The sequence below is a fragment of the Perca flavescens genome, chromosome 8 (genome assembly GCF_004354835.1).
Source record: "Perca flavescens isolate YP-PL-M2 chromosome 8, PFLA_1.0, whole genome shotgun sequence".
Lineage (NCBI taxonomy): Eukaryota > Metazoa > Chordata > Actinopteri > Perciformes > Percidae > Perca > Perca flavescens.
In genome coordinates, this window is record NC_041338.1 from 14,901,317 (window position 1) to 14,910,553 (window position 9,237).

The window sequence follows — 9,237 nt, forward strand, 5'->3', positions numbered from 1 at the left end:
ATTAATATTACGTTTCATGCATTGCATTGTTTCTTTTGCGTACTCCGCTTTTAGCCCAGAGGGCCTGGAGCGGAGGGAGAGAGGGAGGGGGGCGGTGGGAGAAGGGGTGCAATTCACTCCTCTCAAAGGGTATAGACACCCTTTGAAATACGGCCCGGGGAAAGTCAGCAAGACAATGAGAGGGGTCAAAATTCTTATTGCCCGATTGAGATCAATCTAAATAAAACCTGGGGTTGTAGACTAGTTGTATCCCCAACTGTGTTTTTCATGGCGCACACAGCCCAACCAAAAAATCCATCGCCTGCGAAATGGGGAGCACAACACCACATTGTGAACACTATTGTGTGCCCCTTTGCGCCTCATTATGCCACTTATGGAAGATCTTCTATTGTAATTAAACACATGCCAAATTCAGCGAGGCAGAACGAGAAATAACGAGTTTAATTTCACCCGGTGCTCTCTGTGGGAGTGGAAAATTGGGAACAAGAGAGACTGATTGAAGCCTAGGCTATTTTTAATCAATTCATTTTCCAATTCAAATTGTTTTTTATTTGTTATTATTAATCCAAAAACGAAAATAATATGATGGTGGTAGGTCAGAACAGCATAACTCCCTTACGGATTTGATGATGTGTGGGATGTTTTCTTTCTTTCTTATAGGCTACCAAAAAGTGTGCCACAGGCATACGCTCCATCTCTCTCTCTATGACACACACACACACACACACACACACACACACACACACACACACACACACACACACACACACACACACACACACACACACACACACACACACACACACTGCTGCAGCCTGCAGGTGTAAGCCACGTGCCTGTACTCTGTGACAAAGTCTCTAGCTCTCCCATTGGCCAATGGCTCGCGTATGTGAGCCCTGTCGGTGACGGCAGTGACCAAATCCAACAAGTGATAAATGACATTAATTACGCTCTGCTTTATAACCTCCTACGTCACCGGGACTCAGAAAGACAAATCAATGTTGGGCGCAAAATACCCCGCTGCTCCATTATTATACGGTTGAAATGAAGTTTCTGATGTCCTTCAGTGTCAGGCAGAGGCCAATGGGACGAAGTGAAAATAACGCTTGTCTCTTGTCCCCTAAGATGGATATGCAATTTTCTCCTCAGTCATATATGGAGGAGCAGCGGCGAAAATAGATTTATTCATGTCATCTTGTCCGTGGGTCATTTTCACTTTGACAATGCATAAGGGCCCATTTAATTTGCCGTAATCCAATGGTGAATAATCAATCACATGCAGCTCATTAATGCATATGCGTTTTCGTGCGCAAAGCCATGATATATGTGTCAACAATGGAAACGCCGAAAGCGCACATACCTAGACTATAATATAGGGCTAAGCTGTCCAAGAGTTCGGTGGTGAGAGGTCAGCTGTTGCTCTGCATGCCGTCATCAGAGTGCTCGGTTGATTTTAAAGTAATTTTGCATGAACAGGAGGTCATCCATTATTCCACTGTGTGCGTAAATTGCGCATTGTTGAAGTAGTCTTGGTGCACAAACTTCGTTTATTTCATGTTTTGACGCCCTCCGCAGTGTATGTCCCACAATATTAATCATTTTAGAGGTAGACAATATTTATATGATAACAGTCTAACTGCCACTAATAAGTCAACTATTCTCTCTTTCAGTATGGTCAGTGTGATTCATTTAGAAATGATGTGCTAAGCATAACCATTTATCAAACATTTTTTTAAAGTATATTGTATTTCAACATCAAAATGCATTTACATTTACAGGCTTAACATTTATTATTTCAAGTTTCAGGTGTCCTTTATTTTGTACAACACATCTGAGTATCAAATTTGCAGCAGTAATGACTTGCACCAATGTCTGTGGGGGTATGGGTTGTCAGGCTTCTGCTAATAAGCCAATAATGTTTTGATAAGTCACACCTGAACTCTTGATCATAAGTTCTGAAATGATCCTGATTCTGATAACAAATTTAAAGTTAAATAAATGAAATGAAATGAAATGAAATGAAAAAATTAAATAAAAAAGTTGCTTTAATAAAAGCAAATACAATATTTCACTGTGTTGAAATCAAAGTAGATGAAAATATCTCATCAGAATGGCTGCAGGAAAGTTGCTCAAGTCATAGCCCACCAAGAGTCAGTATCACTGTAAACCCAGATTTAGTTGTAATTCAACTTTTTAGTGGTCACTACTTATTCTTTCAGGTTTTGTTAAAAAACATATTCATTACTAAATCACATTAGTTGTTTGTAATAATCTGCTTAAGTATGCAGTGCACAGACCATTTTAAGCAGTGATAACTAAGGATGTTAAGTTTCTATATTCTGAACGGTTTCTGTCCTAGTTTAAGTGTGTTTTTATAATGTTCTGTTACTGTTTTGGTTGTGTATTTATGTTATCTGTGTTTTAATTTTGTTATTGCACCATGACCGAGACCCGGGTGGAGACTGATGGGATCTGGGCAGTGAGTTAAAGCACAAGTCCTTATACACAAATTGGAGATTAATAAATCTGTCTTCTGAGAGACTCTTTCCATCCAGAATAATTCATTGAGGAATTATATTTCATGCTTATTGTTACATTTTTGAATTTATTGGTACAAATGTGTTGTTCACATTTTTTCTTAAAATCAGGCTGTCATAAAGGAAGAACAATATTTTTATTTAGGTAGTATTGGTAAGTAGCCAAATGTTTTATGTTTGTTATATTTCTTTGTATATTTAAAGCTGTAGTGTGTAGTTTCTGACTCCCCCATGAGGAATTCTAAGTAATGACAACGTAATTGTCGGCACCTTACAGTCACTGGCGCATCCACATGATACAAGACTCCATACGCCACCCCCACCCCTCCTCCACTCAGCTGCTAGTAGCCAAGGATAACACGGAGAATTAAAAAAACACGATGGACTCTTTAGAAGAGGTAATTATCCTAACTCGATTTTCTGCACGCCAAAGTCGCCGGACTACACCAGTTTCTGAACATAGCCATACTGAGAAATACAGAGAGAGTTTTATGGAGCTGATAGTCTTAAATAGCTTTGTAGCAACTCATTTGGCAATGGCTTAAATGTAACGGACATTCATTATTGTAAAAAAGTTATCCACTAAAGCTTTAACATGCTTATGACTACTAATGTAAACTTGATTTATCTACTGCATAAACGTACTGCTTTGTGTTAATACAACTTGACCTGTTAAGTTTCACCTTGTGTAAAACAACAGTGGACTTGGAAGATGTGAGTGCATGGCTCATCCAATCACAGCTCAGAGCCACATCTGCCTGTAGAGCAACAGGTGCATCAGAGACAGACTAGAGTTAAAAGTCACCTACTGGGCTTATAATATGGGGAAACCATTAGTAATGGCAATGCATAGCAAGAAACCATTTTCTTGCTATGCATTACTTCAGACCACAATCACACCTATCAATGTATCTGATCCTTTAAAAAAACACAATTATTACAAATCAATCAAGTATTTTATTTCATTTTACTATGCAGAACAGAATCAATACAAAACCATACACTCATAACAAATTGCTTTTTAACAACAACTTGAGGTGAACCTTTTCCACAGCAGTGAAATTGAACGCAGCTACTTTGAAACATTAACCTTTTTTTTTTTTTTTGCAGAAAGATTTTCAACTAATGCAAATAATATAAACAACGTGCAAACCTACAGTTGCTCTGTGAAATACTGATCCACAGCTTTGAAGATGTGAATATGATAAATATGGTTCAGACAAAGGGGGGATGAGACAGAGCAGTGATGTAGATGAATGGAGAGATGGTGCACAACCTTGAGCAATGCTTACAGAGGTGTTAATGTTTAAGCCGAGGCACAGACACGTTTATATTTAACGTAGACAGAAAACAGGCTGAACTGATTTGGAGTAGACACACACACACACACACACACACACACACACACACACACACACACACACACACACACACACACACACACACACACAAACACACACACACATTTTTCAGAGACAAATCTGTTGACCCCTCAGCTATTGATTGTGTAGGTCCCAGATTGTAGTGCCACTATGGACACACTAGTATTTTGCACTAATCACTGCTGCTGCTCCTCTTTTTTTCCCCTGATAGAAGTTATGATCGGTCACTACAGGTCACATTGTTCTGAGCGTTGATAATGAAGGCCTTTTTGATTTAAAGCTTTAAGTCTCTTCCCTCACAAAATGTAGTGAGTTTTGGGTGCTGTGAATGCCGCCTAAGCTTTATTCTCTCACTAGAGAGTCTTTTTCATAGAGCAAGACCTTTTGTTTGTCAGAATTTCTTAAAAAAATGCAAGCACGGCAGGAGCACAGCAGAACCTGATATTAGAACCAGTGCAGATGCTGATATCGTCTGTGATGAAGTAGGCCCCTTAAACGGAACATTCTTGATAGTTTAGTTTCTGGGATTTACATTCAGACTTAATTATTAATGTTTTCCATTCCCAGAGTGGGAGATGTATCTTAATGGGTTACCCATTGCACTGAATATCTGATGATGATGTTCAATTGTTAGAATCAGAGTCATGCACTGAGTTTTAATGTTCATCAATGTTTTAAAGGAGTATACGTGGATCATTATAAGTCCTTTCTCTGTGCCTATCACATTTCATTTTGTCGTTCCTCTCAACGCAAGCAAATATCACAGGTCCCCTCCTGTGCGCTGGAAATCCTCTTCTCCACAGAAAAAGTCTTACTAAACAGAAGCCTTGCCCACAGCCGCCAAGTCACTCTTACTTTCTGACAAAAAAGTCAGTCATTCGACTTGTGTTTTTCTTCTATCTTTCTAAAAAAAGAAATCTTTCTCTTTTCAAATGAACATTTGAATGCGTTCAGCTCAGCACTTTTAACTGACACCTCTGTATGTGTGTGAATAGGCCCTAAACTTCAGAAGACCCAGCAGAGGAGGAACCAAACTCCGGGCCTGAGGGGTGTAGGGATGGAAGAGGTAGGGTGGAGGTGGTGGGGGCTGTGATTTGCATGGACCATTGTGCTGCACAAGTTTGGGTGCTTTTTTTTTTGGCCTGGGCCCTTTTGGCCATTTACTTCCACTCTGGCTGGCTGTGGCGGGCTGTGAATAGTCTCTGCTCGGAGGAGACACAAAGGCGCTTTTGTGCTACGGCCGCACCATATTCATCATGTAATGCCTGTAAGACAAATCTGATTGGACGTCTCTGTCACTTTGATGTGGGTCCAGAGTGCGAGTGGCCCTGAGATTGCTAACTTCACTCTCTATTGCCTATTCTGCAGCATTGATATGGGGCTAGAGGCAAAGGGGAGAGAGGAGAGGTGGCTTGGGGGGAGAAGGAGGAGGGAAGAGAGAGAGCAGGCAGGGGGTAGTCCTCATTATTTGCAGGAGCAAATTCATAATAAATTTCCCCATTCTACAAAACCGGGTCGAGATGATTGACACTACTTTACGCCAGCGGGACAAAAGCCCTGATTTGAACAGAATACCAAATGAATGGGGCGAGCGTGGACCCAATTCAAACAATTTTAATCTCTCCCTGTCCTCCCTTACTTCTCCTCTCCTCCTCTCTCCCCCTTTCCCTCACACTTAGCCTCTTTTTTCAACTCCAACTCTCTTTTGTCCAGAGCATTCTCATTTTACAGGGTAATTCTACTCCAACGGATGTGCTAATTGTGCTGGGTTAAACTGGATGCTGGTGGACTCCTGTGATACAGAGCTTATTCTTGCCTAATGACTGTAATGATGGTTCAGAGAGACTACAGCCTGCAGCCTGGAGTGGGCTGCTTGTCCAGAGCTAGAGAGGGAGAGGTTTTTTTGTCCTTGAGCGGGCTGACTGGGAAGGAAGAGCCGAGCTGGAGCTGATGTCTAAGGTTAGCTGTAGGAGCGAGCATGATGGACACAATGATGGGGACCAAAACATAGACTGTATAAAACTAAAGAAGAAACCATCACTGTTGAAATGTGACAGACTGATACACCTGTCACATATCCCCAAAATCTTTTTACATTTATACATTTACATTAATTCATTTGGCAGACACTTTTGTCCATAGTGACACACAAATGAGAAACAATCCAAGCCACAACAGATCAAGCAGAAGCCTTAATAGCAGTGGTGGAATGTAACTAAGTACAGTACATTTACTCAAGTACTGTACTTGAGTATTAGTACAATTACAAGTACAATTTTGAACTATTCTTACTTTATTTAAGTATTTTAATTCTGTGCTATTTATACATCACGTCAGACAGGCATTTCACTTTATTTGACATCTATAGTTACATTTCAGATCAGGATTTTACAAACAAAACATGTATATGTCAGTATAAAAAAATATAATGATGTGTTATGAATTTAACTCCCAAAACTATATAAAGCCTTTGAAATTAGCTCCACCTTAACCAGCTATAACATTAAAGTACTGTTTACATCTAAATGCATCAATAATAATAGTTCAGTAATATAATGTTATAAACAAATATAACACTGACAGGGATCACTCTGACGAACAAATATGTTTACTTTTGATACTTTGAGTACATTTAGCTGATTTTGTACTAAAGTGACATTTTGAATGCAGGACTTTTACTTGTAATTGAGTATTTCTATAGTGGATCAGTTAGTGATTTGAATACTTCTTCCACCTTAATAGCCCTTTAATGGAACAACACTAATTAAAACGCCCACATAAGTTGTTTGTTCAAGCAGCAATTATGACTCATATTTGTGTTTTTTGTGTTGGCGCCCTCTAGTGGCCTATGACGGGAGCAAAGCAGGAAGTCAGGTGACGAATTATAAGAGCGCCAGGGCTGTCTCAAACCGCCTACTTGCACACTTCAAACACTTAGTTTTACGTATATAGTGTAGATAACGCAAAAAGTCAGTGCACTGAAAGTACCCGGATGACCCCCTAAAAACGGTCAAAAAGTTCAGTGTGGAACGATGGACTCTACTCGGACTTAAGGGAGTAAGCGAGCAGCCGGAAAGCGTACCTCCTATGGGGAGATTCTGAGGCTAACAAGCCATCACCTTCCGCTAGCGTTCCATTGACTCCCATTCATTTTGGCGTCACTTTGACAGCGAATAACTTTACATCTGAAGCGTTTAAAGACTCTATTTTTCCATTGTTTATTTCTAAAGAAACAACGACAATGTATAAAAGGTTCCATTACCTTGTAGCTCACATTATGGCCCCATAGCAGCTGTTTTTGTAAAAATAGGCTCACGATTGCATCATAACTATGCGACTTTCTGTCGCACAGTAGAGAAATTACCATATAGTCAGGAGAAGCTCACAGGCAATCGGGGGGATGTGGAGGCATACAGTCAAGAGAGAAGCCCACAGAGAGTCCATGAAAGCGCCTACTCACGCTCTCCGTCTTTTCAAGATTCATAACGATTCAGATTTCTCTTGGCGCAGCTACCAGAAGACCTCAGTTTGAGGCTGCGCAGTAACGCTCAGCCATCACCGGAAAAGTGCTTCTAACTGACTTCACTGGTCTCCGTCGAAGTCTATGGCATTGCTGTGTCCATTTATTTCACTGTCTATGCTCACGCTAAATGGGCACCATCTTGACTACAAAGCAGAAGGGGAGGGACCAGGGACGTCGGCAAGTTTGTTTTTTGTGATCAACTTTTTTTATTGGCACCTTCAGACATACAAAACAAATTCCACAACGTGTTACGGGTAATAGCAGATGGTGCACAGAAGGAGTTATTTTTGATCAGGATATAACCTTCAACGCCCACTTAAAACAAACATCAAGAACAGCCTTTTTTCATCTTCGTAACATTGCCAAAATTATGCACATTTCGCAAAACGATGCTGAAAAACTAGTCCATACATTCGTTTCTGCCAGGCTGGACTACTGTAATTCCTTACTATCAGGTTTCCAAATAAGTCCCTTAAGACTCTCCAGCTGATCCAGAATGCTGCAGTGCGTGTTCTGACAAAAACTAAGAAAAGAGATCATATTCCTCCTGTATTAGCTTCTCAGCATTGCCTTCTTGTAAAAACCGGGATTGAATTTAAAATCCTTCTCCTGACCTACAGAGTTCTAAATGGTCAAGCACCAACATATCTTGAAGAGCTCATAATACCTTATTGTCCCACTAGAGCACTGCGCTCCCAGAATGCACAGTTACTTGTGGTTCCTAGAGTCTCTAAAAGTAGAATGGGAGCAAGAGCCTTCAGCTACCAGGCTCCTCTCCTGTGGAACCAGCTCCCAGTCTGTGTTTGGGAGGCAGACACCGTCACCGCATTTAAAAGTAAACTTAAAGCTTATAGTTAGGGAGTAAGGAGTCGCAGCGTTTGCCTAGACCGGCGGGGGAGGGTGTATAGCAGTTTCCGTGGACTAGGGTGGTACTTGAATCATGGTTGCAGTTGCCCCGGTGGTCCTGCTCTGCGCCCTGCTATGCCCTGTTACACCCCGCTACGCTCTGCTGTGCCCTGCTACGTCCTGTAACGCCCTGCAGTACCCTGCTATGCCATGAACTACTACAACTACTATTTCTGGTCATTGTTCCAGTATCTTTATTGTGACTATTATTGCCATTGTTCATCATACCCCCAACCGCCTACCAAGAGCCTGGGTCTGTCCGAGGTTTCTCCCTAAAGTTTTTCTCACCACCCGAGGTTTCTTCCTAAAAGGAGTTCTTCCTTGCCACTGTCGCACTAAATGCTTGCTCTTGGGGGAATTACTGGAATTGTTTGGTCTTTGTAAATTATAGAGTGTGGTCTAGACCTACTCTATCTGTAAAGTATCCTGAGATAACTATTTTTATGATTTGATACTATAAATAAGATTGAATTGAATTGAATTAGAACAGATAAACACAAATTGAACAAGAACAAAACCCTCTCCCACCCCCCACCCTCTGCGGTCTTGAGGAAAACAAAACAAGCAAACAAACAAACAAACAGAAACCACACCTTGCCTAATCACTACGTCGGCAAGTTTTTAATCAGTTGAATCCAGGCTACTTTATGCAAATGAGGAGCGGTCGGCTCGGCTCACCGCCTCTCAAAATCTGACGAAAATCTTTTAAACTGACCTTTGTCAATCAAAAAAACAGACAGATGCAGCAACTGTATGGCCTATTTCTTGCTTAAAATGTTTTCAGAAACACGTTTCGGTAAACTATTTTCGTAAAATACGAGATCGTATTCCAAACGATCCGCCATTATGGTCGGTTTTGAAATTCGGGAGCAGCCAGACCCACGTGGCG